Source organism: Amblyomma mixtum, chromosome 4 (assembly GCF_055824585.1).
Source record: "Amblyomma mixtum isolate Tamu chromosome 4, ASM5582458v1, whole genome shotgun sequence".
Taxonomy (NCBI): domain Eukaryota; kingdom Metazoa; phylum Arthropoda; class Arachnida; order Ixodida; family Ixodidae; genus Amblyomma; species Amblyomma mixtum.
In genome coordinates this window covers 36,815,135-36,829,485 of record NC_143015.1, presented here as the reverse complement: position 1 = coordinate 36,829,485, position 14,351 = coordinate 36,815,135, and the positions used below count along the sequence as shown (strand labels likewise).

Genomic DNA, 14,351 nt, shown 5'->3' with positions numbered 1-14,351 from the left:
TGACTGTCTCCAATGCTTTTATCAGCGCTTCCTTGCTTCTTGGGCCAAGTTCATTAATCAGCTTAATTGGAATTTCGTCTATCCCTGCGGATGTGGTTTTAGGAATATTCGCTTCCGCCTTTTCCCAGTTAAGACTAGTCAGTTCTAAGCTGTTCTCTATTGTGCTGTCCTCTGTTGCCGCCTCACTTGCGGAGATTACCCCATTGTCGTTGCTAAAAGACGCAGCTATAAATGACGTAATGTAGTTCACAGCATCGTCTCCCTCTATACATCTTCCCTCAGCATCTATAACCTGTTTCTGCGTTCTTTGATTTGTTTTTCCAAACCAGCTTATATGGTTCCAGAATTTTCTTGGTCCCCCTTTATTTGCCTCGCGAACTTCAGCCAGCCATTTACCAGAGGACTGCTTCATTTTAGCCTGGACTAGGACCTGAACTTGCTGTTTCTTTTGTGGATAAGATTCCCATTTTTCACCTATTTCTTCTTCAGATAACTGCGCCCTCTTTGCTTCTCCGTGTTCCCTTGAAGCCACCCGTCGTTGTTCGATGGCCTCCTTAATTTCCATATTTCCACCAGCTTCGTGGCTTCCTCTTTCCTCTCCAGCGGTTTACTCCTTTTACTTGTTTCATTTTTGTAGCGATGAGCAGTTCTAACTAATTATAATCCCACTTTTCCATGGGGCAATTCTCGATTACTTCTTCTATATCGGCTGATATTACCGCTATTTGTTCATCGTTTAATTTTGCGTTGTCTTTTTGACTTCGCTGCATTTCTCTTTTGACTAGGGCTCCCAACTGTAGACTAATACGTTTATGATCACTTCTTAGGCTGTACTTCCCCTCTTCGTCTATTTCCATTATTGCGAGCTTGCTATAGATGCCCTGCGAAATTAGACAGTAGTCAATTGTTGTTTGCCTGTTACGGGATTTCCACGTGATTTGTCCCTCACATTTCGTTTCCCTATTGACAATAACTAGGTTGTGCCGCTCACACAAGTCTAGCATTAACTTCCCGTTACAATCTGTGTATCCATCTAGATCCTCGATGTGGCCGTTCATGTCTGCAAGCAAAATAATATCGACACCGTCTCCAATCTGCTTCATATCGTCATTGAGGCATTTAACTAGATCCTTGTTTTCTTGCCTGCATTTGTCCCCGGTCGCTAAATAAACTACCCCTAGCCATATCCTTTTACCAGCAATTGTACCTGATATCCAGACAAGTTCTTTGCAAGTTGATTTTATTCTTTGCCAATTTTTCCCTTGATGTATCAGCATACCTACTCCTCCTCCCTTCTTCTCCGTTGTTGTTCTGTTGCACCCTTCCCAGACATAGCCATCGATTAAAGGTGGATCTTTTAGATCCCACAGATGTGTCTCGCATAGAGCGTACACACCTACTGCTTCGTCCTTTAACTGCTGTTCTATTTCTAGCCATTACGCTCTCTTTCTATCCCCTTGCATGTTTATGTAACTGATCCTGGCGTTAAATTTCTTTTTCGCTGTTTTCTTTCTGGGCCTCCTAGTGGCCATTTTGTTGGGCTCAGCCGCCATTGTTAGATTTACAACATCGCTTCTACCTACCCCTGCGCCCTGAGCCACCGTGGACTCCCTAAAAAAGCTACCGCTCGGCCTCACTAAAATGGATGCCATCTCGTCCAAAGTCTCTGCCCAAACCTGCTCTGTGCACTTCCTTGTTTATGTTTACAACTTCAAAGCCTTTGTCGAGGCCTAACTGCCTTATCTCTCGATTAAGATTCACAACGTCGTTAGCAACCTCTACATTCCTTCCTTGTACCTCCGGCACTGTACACACCACGATCGGCGCTTGCTGTGCTATCGCCCTTATACCGTCAACTCCCTCAGCTAATACTTTCCCTACTTGTGCGGCGTTACCATTCAGGACATCATTCAGCCCCGCCGCTACCACTACCAAGTTACGCCTTGCAGCCTTCTCGGAAAGTTCACTTTTAGTTGCTCTCAGAACATCGTCCATTGTTCTTCCTGGAAACACCCCGACTGCTACCCGCCTATCACCCTTCACCCAGTCCAGAATAGCTCTTTTGCAGCGCCTCATGTTTGAGTCACCAGCGATAAGCACTACCGTACTCTGCCCCTCCCTCCTAACTTCCGGATCTTGCTGCCTCTTATCAGCGACTAAGACCTCATTTCCTGGAATTAGCTCGTTCCCCTTCTCAGTATCGCCTCTCGACTTCCCAACTGCCACCTGTGCGTAGCTGTTCCTGCCTGAACATGTCTGACCAACTGGCTTCTCGCTGTCCATGCCAGTGCAAGCCTCATACACGTGACTGGCGCTGGAATGCCCGCTATTGTGGCTTCCAATGGCGGTGTCAGCCGTTTTTGACTCCAACTGACAAAGCTGTTCTTGAAGCTTACGCTTCTCTGCCCTCTCTATCTGTAACCCTGTTTCTAAAGCATCCATCCTTAGCACTAGCTCTCTGTTCGCCTGTTCAGCCATGTCCAGGCGTGCACCTAATACGCAGAATTTGCACATAAAATCTGCGCCTTCGGCCTCCTTCATCGAATCGAACCGCGTTTCTTTTAAATCCACCGACGCCTCATACTCCGTACAACTAACCTTCAGTAGCTTAACCATCTTAGCAACACTCGATTACTTCTTCCACCAAATGCTAAGATAACTACAGGCTCAAGACACACACACTTGAAAACACGTGCACAAATAAAATAAAATTCTGCCTACCGCAAATGCCGATCGATCGCTTAGAAAAAAATAGCTATCTCTCTAAAAGTTAACGCACAAAAAAGCACTGAAACAACTGCCGGCCAAATAGTCCCGGCCGAATATAGGTCACTGACCTAAATTCTATTCCTTAACCTGCACTTCCCCTAACAGCCTAAAAAAACTAAACACACTTTTAAAACTATTAAAGGAAAGTACGCATCTATTTCACGCAGTCGCTCTCGCAGTCGGTCCGGTCCCGGTCACCACGCGTGATCCGAAGAGCACCTAAACCCACGTCCGCACAGCACGGCTGTCAATTTGAACTGTGCCACTACTGCTACCTATCAAACGCGCAGCAAAACAATTTTTCTCGAGCTTACAACACTGCGAATAGATGACAGCACTTGACCAATAAACTGAATACGACGGGTTTTTGCGGATAAAGTTTTTTTATGCAGAAGGGAAAGTGGGAAGTATGTGTCCCGCTGACGCAGAAAGGTTAATATTATCCCAAGCAGCACGGCTAATCGGCCCAATATAGGAAATGTACTGGCAAAGGCTGCTCTTACAGAGGACCAGAGCGAAACCACCCATTTGCAATATTGGGCCGATTGCCTGCCTGTGCTGCTTGGGATAGAACTCCTCTATTTTTCCAGCTATATCCTCATTGATGAGGAATCCAACGCCTAGTTCTCGCCTGTCCGCTAATCCGCGATAGCGCAGTAGGTGCCTGGCCTTTAGTACTGTATACGCTTCACCTGTCCTAACCTCGCTGAGCCCTATTACATCCCATTTAATGCGCGCTAGTTCCTCGAGCAGCATTGCTAGCAATGCTACGGGATAGTGGCGCTGGATTCCACCCCCAGCCACCGAAAGAGGTCGGAGTATACACCTTATAGACGCGAAAACGGGTCTGTAAGAAGCCAAACCATGCAGCCGTCTGTGAAACGTCAAAACGAGCCTACCAGTCGGCCGCTAATGGCAATCCGCTAAGCCGGTAAGAATAGATGTAATGATTTTTGGCCGGCGTTGTTTTCATTCCTTCGTCATGTACCGAGCTGCCCTCGCGGATTTTAAAATTTTGATATCAGCTGTAACGTAACATTATCGTTTTTTTTAACCGTCAGTCCATATAAGAGGTGTTGGCCAAGTGCTACTTCCGTGTGGCAATATCATGCTCCGATTTTAGTGAGCATTTCTACCTTTTATCTCATAACTAACTTGCAGCACTACCAAAGGCAGATACCTCCTTGACCAATCAGGACTGCGCGTTAAACGCGTTCATCCGCACCTAGTCGTCTGAGTGCCGTCTGCTCGCGCCGTGCACAGATATGGTTAGATTGGTTTATTAGAGTTTAACGTCCCAAAGTGACTCAGGCTATGAGCCACGCCGTATTGAAGGGCCCCTGAAATTTATACCATCGGGGGTTGTGTAACTTGCACTGACATCGCACAGTACAAGGGCCTGTAGAATTTCGCCTCCATCGGAATTCGGCCGCCGCGGCCGGGATCGAACCCGCGTCTTCCGGGTCAGCAGCCGAGCGCCGTAACCCTGAGCCACCGCGGCGGGTAGATATGGTAAAGATGGATATATATATATATATATATATATATATATATATATATAACGCCACCCAATAGAATGCGAAATTGCTTGGCGGTCTGGCAACACCACGCCCACAACTTCCGGTTTCCATCTTGGTTCGGTAGAGCTCGTCGAGCTGGTGCATCGTTTGCTATGCGTACTTTCTTCTTGCGATTGAAATTTCAACAGGCAAGCTTCAGCTGCTGCGTTGTTTTCACAGCTGATCTTTGACCAAATGTAGGTGCTTTCAATAAGCGCCAGCTTACTCCTACCGCGTCCTCAGCTTCGCTTGAAGTCTGGCGCTAATCCAATAATCGGCACTCGAAAGTGGGTTGGAAAGTCGAACCGTGACCGTGTGCTGTTGTCGTTTTAATGCTCGCATTAAAGCACCAGTTCAAGCACCACGCATTGTCATGGCTATTTTATTCCCAGGTGGACGCGAATTCATCTGGTAGGTTAGCGAGCGGTTATTTTGCGGTGAGTGCGCACGTGTGTTGACAAACTTCTGTGATAGTGCGAACTTTCGTTCACGCCGACGCCAGGAGCTTCGTGCATTGCAGTATAATCACACAAGACCCTCGACCAGCTGCGTAATTCTAATCCTTTACTGTACGGTGCAATGCGCATCCGCGGTTTTCAGCGTTACCGTTTCAGAGCCCGGCGTCGGTTGATTTTCGCCACAATTCGTTGAAACCGCGTCCTGCTTAAGGCGTAGTCAGTCAGTCGACATTAACAAGAGGAAAGTTGGCATGCACATATAATTCAAAATATTGTAATCAAGGACGCAGCTCTTTTTTTCAGATAAGCACTGAGCCACCGCGGCGGCTTGATTAGAGAAAGATGCTACAGCTGTAGGTGCATGCACGGACTCGATACACTGGTCAAGCTGTGTGTGCAGGGGCGAAATTAGCATGTTCGGTTGCTTCCGAAACTTATTTAATTTACTCCCAAACTTGGACAAATGGCTTTGTTGCGAAGCAAGCTGTTGGAGCTTGCCGCAACGATAATAAAATCTGATGGCCTGAAGCGTTTTCAGAACACTGTTGCACGTACTTGCTAGCTTAGAAATGCGTCCCTCCTTCATAACAAAGTAGTTGTATTATTCGCTTCTTTATTTTAGATTTTCGTCGCCGCAGATATCGAAGGTATAGCAATCCTCAAGAAATAAAGCATTCGCACCTCAGTTTTTATACGTAGGGTGTATTGCTTCACAAAGACTCCTTAACGCGCATAACATATGCGTATGGTCCAGAGAGTTTTCTCGTCATTCGAAAACCAATTGAACACGGGAAAAACTTAACAGATCACGTAGCAAACTAAGCAGTAATCGGCATATGGTTCTTCGAGGGAACTTATTTCGCCACGACAGGAGCGACTGGCCCGCTTAAAAAAATCACCTTCGCTATTACGTTGTTCAAGTATGCGTCTATATATATTCACGCCGGACCGGAGAGTTGATCAATGCACGAAATCGGCTTCTAATTTTGATCAGAGACAACAAAAACTGTGGTCCCTATCTTAATTTAAACGCAAATCACCTCGAAAGCTTTGTCAAAAATCAGCGCAGAAAGCGAAAGCTGCGCACTGATCCGCGTGCTGACACATGATACCTCGTATGGCGTTTTGTGTTACTAAAACGTTGGGACTGAATAAAAAAATAGAAAAGCAAAAAGCTGGAACGCACCTAGTTCTGGCACTCATCGTAGTGTCTTTTCACAGTGGAGAGGGTAACGCAACGCTGCATCGGCATTTTACTTTTCAAACGAAGCGCAGCCGTTCTAACCCAACGTTGGGCAGCGGTTTCGTTTTCTGTACCGAACCAACATGGAGGACTTTGTTCTCGGAGCGCCGAGAGATGGCGCTGCGCATTTCACATATCATCTATTGTACTGTCGAAGCGACATCATCTAGCAGAATTGCTCGTGCGTCAAGCCCATAACCAAGTACTACACGGGGGAGCACGGGATACTTGGTACAGTTGAGAGCGAAGTACCGTGTTGTACGAGCCCGCCAGCTGGTAAACAGAATCATCAAAGGATGCACAACCTGTCAACGCTGCAATGCACCTCCAGCGTCGGAAGTGACTGCACCGCTTCGACGTGATCGAGTAACCCAGGCTCAACCTTTGAGGCTTTGAGGTCACAAGGGTGGACCTTGCAGGACCACTTCTGATGAAAGGAGAAAACTCGCTGTAAAAGTCCTATATCACACTGTTTACCTGTGTCGTAACAAGAGCAGTTCACTTAGAGCTTGCGAGGGACATGACAGCGGAGTCGTTCTTGATGACCTTCAGGCGTTTCATTTCAAGAAGAGGTGTACCCAGTCATCTGCAGTGACAACGCGCGTTCCTTCAAGAAAGCCAACCGAGATCTTTTATACCTCTGGAACTCTATCTGGAAACCGGAGGTGCTCGACTACTTTGCAAAGACACGAATCGAATGGAAGTTCATAGTAGAGCACGCCCCATGGTGGGATGGTTTTATGAGCGACTCGTCGGATAAACCAAACTTGCGCTCAAGAGAGTTATCGCTGCCAATTTTCTGTCCTTCGACGAGCTGTCAACGACCTCGGCCGAAATGGAAGCTGTCTTGGACTCCAGACCGTTAACTGACGTATACGACGGGCCCGCAGAACCGGAACCTCCTTGCCCTTCCTTCTTCTTGACAGGAAGACGCCTCACGTCGCTGCATATTGAGGGAAAAAACAAAAATGACAAAATTAACATATCCCTTCAGAGATGTGGATCCGACGCCAGCAGACCACAGGAGCTTTCTGGCGTAGGTGGACCAGAGAGTACCTTGAGGAAATGATGTGCTGAGTTAGAACCAGGGACTCCGGAATGTTTTTGGGAGTGGGAGGCAAGTATTGTCTATGCTTCATCATCATCATCATCAGCCGGACTAGACCCACTGCAGGGCAAAGGCCGCTCCCACATTCCTCCAATTAACCCTGTCCTGTGCTAGCTGCATCCACTTGACTCCTGTAGACTTCTTATTCTTATTAATGATTAATGTTTTAATTCATTGTAGTCGTTTTCATTTTACATAATTGCATCCTCCCTTATTCGACATTGGTGTATACTTTAAAAATGGTTGGAAATTTCATAATTACTGAACCAGCGCAGACAGCGACAGTGATTAAACGGATTCGACAGATGCGAAAAAAACATTTTTAATATTTCTGAGTTCGGGCTCAAACTGAAGCAAATGTGAACTGATATATTCATGCAAGCAGACATGAAAGTAGGCACTAGGTACAAAGCTATAGTATCGCAGACTAACGAGCTTCAAGGCTAACATGACAAGAGGACGTTGGGCAGGCGAGGTTTTCAAAGGAGGCCGAAGGTTGCTGTTCATTCCGCCGTTCTACATACGAACTATTTCATAACGACATCCAAATGCAGGTACGAAACTCCCTTCTTGTGCACGTGGAGGAGAAGGTGTCAGCCTCCTCTGCTCATTCTATTGCGCAGAAATGTTTCTACTCTCCTCGGAGCACTGAAAGATCGTTCTCCTCAAGCAGCTGACGCAGGCACAGAAAACACAAGTTGCAGATGCCGGACAATCTGGTCCATCATATTCCGCATGTCTGCAGACTTCTCCTGCAGAATTTGTAAAATGCGTTCACTTGTGACCGGACCCTCGTCACGCAGGAGCGTTGGGAGAAGCACGAGTTGCGCTGAAAGCCTGCTGATGTCAAAATCTGCAGCGTGTGCTCCTAAAAGCTCATATAGGTCGTCTGACGCGAAGTTTCGACCTTCAGCAACGTCAGTCAAGATGCGCTCGAGGCTAATCAGCTGCTTCATGCCAGGCTGTTCAAATCGCCGTCGGATCTCAGTGGTAATGCGATAGATACCAGCAAAAAACTCTTTTCTCTATAATGATTTGCCGTCAAGCGCTGCAAGCTCCTCAGGCTTGTATGTGAATTGAAGCCTTCTGGGCGGCTGCGGAACTCTGGGCGCTCGAGGTTCCTTTAGAACTAACTCTGTTGCTCTTCTCTTGAGTTGGTCCGCTGCCACAGGACGTCAAATGAGGCGTCAGACCGCAGCCCTGACAAGCGGTCCCAAAGAGCCTCTGCTGCTTCTTTTGCTACTGCAGCGCGGTAAACTGGGCGTTGAAGCATACTCGGTAATTGTTCGCAGGGGCCAAACAGGGCTACAGAAAGGTTGTTGCCCCAATGAGGTTTCGAACTTCTTTAATACTTTCTCATATCCTTTTAAGGCTGTCTTGCCGGTGCCACTGAGAGAGCTTTGAGCTTGCGCCAGAAGTTGCCTGCACCCTTTCATATTTCCCAACGAACCTTTCCATTTCACACTGCAAAAAACCCGAGACCATTGATCATGTGTTTATCGACTGCTGGGATCCGGTTTTTTACTGGGATATCTTGCAAATAACTTAAAAAAAGAACTACCTGCTACTCCTCATGACATCCGGTTTCTACCTATAGAAAACGACGAAGTGCTATAAGACATGTTTATGCTACTGGGTTTCCACAGCATCTGGAAAACGAGGATGGCGCCTCGGCACGCAGACGCAAATGTGCGACCAGTCAGGGAAAACTTTAGAGAAAGTGTAGCTTTTCTGAGAGATGTTCTCCGCAGTCAACTTCAACCGCCTGACTGGGTGTCAGTTATGGACAAATTGATCGAAATGAAAATGGGTTAATCCGTCACCTCAGCCAAAGTTTGGCTAGCAATTTTTATTCTTGTGCATGTACTGTTTACCGGCAATAAATAAGAAAGAGCCTGCTAGCTCAGTTGCTTAGAGCGTCGTGCTAATAACGCGAATGTCGTAGGTTCAATCCCTGCGCAGGCCACGTTGTATTTTTTTTCCTGCTCTCAACGCATTTTAACGTCCATGGTGCAGGCCCTGGCACTTTTACCTGAGCGGTCCACGAAGCCGTAGTGTGTGTGCATAGCAGAAACACGAATTGCATGGGTTACCACGATTTCTAGAATAGTTCTGGCCTGCTAGCTCAGTTGGTTAGAGCGTCGTGCTAATAACGCGAATGTCGTAGGTTCAATCCCTGCGCAGGCCACGTTCTATTTTTTTTCTCCTGCTCTCAACACATTTTAACGTCCATGGTGCAGGCCCTGGCACTTTTACCTGAGCGGTCCACGAAGCCGTAGTGTGTGTGTGCATAGCAGAAACACGAATTGCATGGGTTACCACGATTCCTAGAATAGTTCTGGCCTGCTAGCTCAGTTGGTTAGAGCGTCGTGCTAATAACGCGAATGTCGTAGGTTCAATCCCTGCGCAGGCCACGTTCTATTTTTTTTTCTCCTGCTCTCAACGCATTTTAACGTCCATGGTAGAGGCCCTGGCACTTTTACCTGAGCGGTCCACGAAGCCGTAGTGTGTGTGCATAGCAGAAACACGAATTGCATGGGTTACCACGATTCCTAGAATAGTTCTGGCCTGCTAGCTCATTAAACGTCTCTTGTTCGAAAACGAAATTGATCTGTTGGCTGTTCAAGAGACAAAAATTGAAAGCGAAGAGTTGACAGATGCGATGGCAGAAATTTACCGTGCACAGTTCAGTGTTTGCGTGTGCCATGCAAAAGGAAAGTCGGGAGGGTGTCTGATTTTAACGCGAAACGGCAAAGTCGCTGTGGAAACTGTATTTTCCTGTGAAAGTGGCCGGATTGTAGCATGCGATTTTTAATTTTCTGGTGTAGAGTGGAGAGCTGTGTGTGTATATGCACCTAATAGAATTCCCGAACGAGATGCCTTTTTTCGGCGTGTTCAACCTTTCCTGCTGACAGAAAAGCGTGTACTATTGCTTGGAGATTTCAACTGCGTGTGTAGACCTGAAGATAGAACAAGCAACAAAACCCTGCAGGACACGAGTGCCGAGCTACTGTCTGAGATGATTAATGAAGCAGAATTGGAAGATATTGGCATTATAATGCAAGGTTCAGAACAAGCACAGTACACGCATTTCCAAGGCGTTAGTCACGCAAGGCTAGACAGAATTTATGTTCCTTCTGAAATTGTGCCCTTGTGTTCCCAGTACCAGACTGTGCACGTCAGCTTCAGTGATCATTCTTTAGTCGTGATCACACTTGGGGACAGGAAAAGGACTGTCAAGTTTAGTTGGGAATTATGGAAATTTAATGACTCATTGTTGGAGGATGACGAGTTTAGCAAGAAACTAAAAGACTCAGTCAAAAGCTTGTTAGAAAAAGAGACAGACTTTATACAAACATGGGAACAATTTAAATGCGACGTGAAAGTGGCCGCTATAGAAAGAGCATGTGTTTTAAAGCGTAAAGAAAAACAGCAAGAAAAGGAACTTCGTACCGAGCTTGATTTCATGCTCAGCATGGAAGGCCTCAAGCCGGGGTTGTACAGACAAGAAATAAAAGAGACCAAAACTAAGCTTGAACTAATAGATGAAACGAAATATCGAGGTGCTGTGATAAGGGCACGCAGCGAAAGATTTTGGCTTGGGGAGACGCCCACAAAAAGGGCGCTCAGCGAAGAAAAACAGTATGCAGTTTCGAAAGAGATAAAGGAAATTTGTTATCGCAATGACGTAACTTCCGAATCTGAGGTGATTGAAAGGGCGTTTCTGGAATATTACCAAAACTTGTTCAGCCTTAAAACGCCTGATGTTGAACATTACAAAACTGCATTCCTGTCGCTAATGCCAAGAGTCGAGGAGGACCTGGCGCAGGTACTTGAGGAGCCCATAACGGCAGCAGAAATCGAAGCTGCAATACAGCAGCTGAGCTTGAACAAGTCGCCTGGGCCGGACGGCCTCGGTGCTGCACTTTACAAGGCTTTGAAAACAGAAATGGCAATAGCATTACAGCGCGTAATAAGCGAGTGTTACGAAAGAAAGTTAACTCCGCCGTCTTTTCGAACTTCCCACGTGGTGTTGATCCCAAAATCGGACGACCCGAGTAGGTTGCAGTCAGTTGAGTGTTACCGCCCAATAAGCTTAACTAACGTAGACTACAAAATTTATATGAAAGTGCTAGCCGGACGACTCCAAACAGTAATTAAAACCCTTGTTGGCCCACAGCAGACCTGCGGCATAAAAGAAAGATCCATTTTTACTAACATACACGTAACTAGAAGTGTCCTTGAATGCTGTGATGCAACGGAGGGTCGTGTCGCCATGATGCAACTGGACCTGCATAAGGCGTTTGATAAAGTTGTGCATGAAATTTTGTTCGCGCTGTTGGAACATGTGAATGTAGGATGTATCATCACTGATGGCGTGAAAATGGTTTATGATGGCTGTACATCAAGGTTCATAATTAATAACCGCCTGAGTAATAGTATTCCTGTCTTGTCGTCAGTGAGGCAGGGTTGCCCTCTTTCTCCACTGCTTTTTGCACTTTACCTGGAGCCCTTTTGTTTAAAGCTGTTAACTACGCAAAACATTCGAGGTTACGCCTTTTGTCATAATGAAGTGAAGGTATTGGCATATGCAGATGATATAGCAGTGTTCTGCAGAGACCAGGAAAGCGTGCAAGAAGTGGTGAGAGAAGCCGTAAATTTTTGTGATGCAAGTGGCTGCGCGATAAGCTGGCAGAAATGTTTTGGTTTTTGGCATGGAAAGTGGCAGGCCACGCCAGAAGTATTCTGTCGAATGAAGTGGGTAGACACGCCAGGAAAGTACCTCGGCGTGCCGCTAACGAACTACAGAGAAAGCAAAGAATATTGGGCCCATGAAACCGAACGAGTCAAAGCTCAGACAAGCAAATGGGGCGGTCACAACTTTTCCATGTTCGCAAGAGCTACGGTGTGCAACATGTTTTTAGTAGCGAGGATTTTTTACGTTCTGCAAGCGTTAACTTTGCCAAGGACTTCAGTGCAAAGGTTGCACAGAGTGTTTGCAACATTTATTTGGGCGTCAACATGGGAACGTACCAGCCGATGCAATCTGTTCCACAAGGTGCGGAACGGGGGGCTAGGGTTGTCAAATTTATTTCTGAGACAGATAGTCACTAGATTCTTTTTCTTGCGTCAAGATAATGATTTTCTGCGAACTGTTATACAAGTGCGATTGTCATAATCACTGCCTGATTATGTTGTGTCATCTATGTCTGCAGGGTGGAGTGGGTTAAGTGCTTTTTTGCAAGAAGTTGTTGCAGCAGTCCGTATTCTTCGGTCAAAATTTTCCGATGAGTATCTAACCATTGTAACAAGGAAAAAGATGTACAAGGACCTGCTTGATGTGTTTCTGCCAGTGCCTGTTTATCGCAGTGCTTATCTTCTGGGTCCCGAAAGGGATGTGCTAAAAAGAGTCAAAAGTATGCCGGTGAAGCCTTCAGTGCGTTCTTTCTTTTTTCAATTGCATACTGGAACCCTCCCAGTGAAGCCATGGTTGCAAAGCAAAGGCCTTTTTGTACCTTGGTCAGTAGAGTGTCTTATTTGCAAGAAAGTGGAAACTATAGAACATATCTTTCTCGACTGTCATGACGCTGTTTTTCTTTGGGATGTGTTAAAGCGGACACTGAAAAAAGATTTCCCCCTGACTCCTTTTGGAATACGCTTCCTACCATGTGCAGAGCCAGGTGAAGTGCCTTGCGACCTGCTAATGTTGCTCTGCATGCACAGCCTATGGCGTACGCGAATGGATGTCAGGCATGAACATGTTGTTGTGAATCCGGCTCATCAGTATTTCATTGAGAGCATCATGTACACTCAGGAAATTTTCGGACAGCAAGCTCCTCAGCCTGAGTGGCTGCCTGTCCTCGACCAACTAAAATCATTTAACCCATTTTATCATCGTGCACTAGCTAGAAACTAACCTGTGCTTTCATTGTCATGTCATTGTATTTTTGTTTTGTTTGCCCGGCCAAGTCGGTAATAAAGAAAAAAAAAAGGCCTGCTAGCTCAGTTGGTTAGAGCGTCGTGCTAATAACCCGAAGGTCGTAGGTTCAATCCCTGCGCAGGCCACGTTCTATTTTTTTTCTCCTGCTCTCAACGCATTTTAACGTCCATGGTGCAGGCACTGGCACTTTTTTTGATTCTACTTCCGGCCACTGGCGTGTACGGACGCAGGATCATGAGCTCCCACGGAGCGGCGACAGCGGCCATCGATGGCCGCGGAAACAGGTTCAGTGCCGAAGACAAGGAGTATGAGATCTTTTTGCCTACCCTGCCGACCGGACGTGTTGTTCTAAACACAGTTTTTTTGCACGGAGATGTGCGTGTGAGACCTTACAGGGTCGAAGACTTCAGGGACGCCCTCGCCAACACTGGTGCGCTCCCCGACGTCGTGGCGTTGGGGGCGTACCTGGTAAACCACGTGTGGGCGGTAACCTTCAGCAGCCCAGAAGCCGCGAAGAAATTAGCCGCCTTGAAGGAGCTTGAGGTAAAGGGACGCCGGTGCATCATTTTCGACCCCGAGGATCAGCAAGTAAAGCTGCGCCTGCATTGGATGCTGCACGGCGTCGCTGACGACGACATCCGGACTGCTTTCGCGGCGTTCGGAAACGTGACCGAGGTGACGCGGGAGCGTTGGCGCGTTCAAGGAATGAAAGAGAAGGGATGCACCACGAGAACAGTGCTGCTCAAGTTGAAGCCAGGTATGGAGGTGGACGACCTGCCCCACCAGGTTCGAGTCGCCGGCGAGTTGGCTCTCGTGGTGGTGCCCGGGCGGCCGATGCAGTGCCTGCGTTGCCACGGCGCGGGTCACGTTCGTCGCGACTGCAAGGTTCCCAGGGGCTCCAAGTGCAGGCGCTACGGACATGCGGACGAGGACTGCGTCCGTACCTACGCGTCTGCGACCGGGCTCGGAGGGAAAGGAGACAGCGGGGAGCTGATGGACGTCGCTGAGGCTGAGGACGCAGCGAGGGGTACCCACGAGTTTGGCAACCTCCCCGTGTCGCTGGACACGTCAGCGACTTCAAGCGGCGACGCCCCCCTTGCCAGTGGACCGAGACTCCAGCCACCAGCGGGAGACTCGCCTCAGTCAAAGGAGGCGACTTCAGTGGATGAAAAAAGCCCACCAGTGCCCACGGACTTTGTAGCGAAGGAGTCGACCGAGGGTCACCGGCAAAACACCGGTGGCCGTACGACCACTGTGGCTACGCCAGGGAAGC

General features: G+C 47.5%; 3 non-coding genes across 3 annotated transcripts; all 3 read left to right on the top strand.

The window, feature by feature from the left end:
* The first annotated feature begins 9,251 nt into the window (after positions 1 to 9,251).
* TRNAI-AAU (transfer RNA isoleucine (anticodon AAU)) lies at positions 9,252 to 9,325 on the top strand. Its single transcript has one exon. It is a non-coding gene; the product is annotated as a tRNA-Ile (tRNA).
* Positions 9,326 to 9,477: 152 nt separating this feature from the next.
* On the top strand, positions 9,478 to 9,551 carry TRNAI-AAU (transfer RNA isoleucine (anticodon AAU)). The gene has a single exon. It is a non-coding gene; the product is annotated as a tRNA-Ile (tRNA).
* Positions 9,552 to 13,129: 3,578 nt separating this feature from the next.
* TRNAI-AAU (transfer RNA isoleucine (anticodon AAU)) lies at positions 13,130 to 13,203 on the top strand. Its single transcript has one exon. It is a non-coding gene; the product is annotated as a tRNA-Ile (tRNA).
* The last annotated feature ends 1,148 nt before the right edge of the window (positions 13,204 to 14,351 follow it).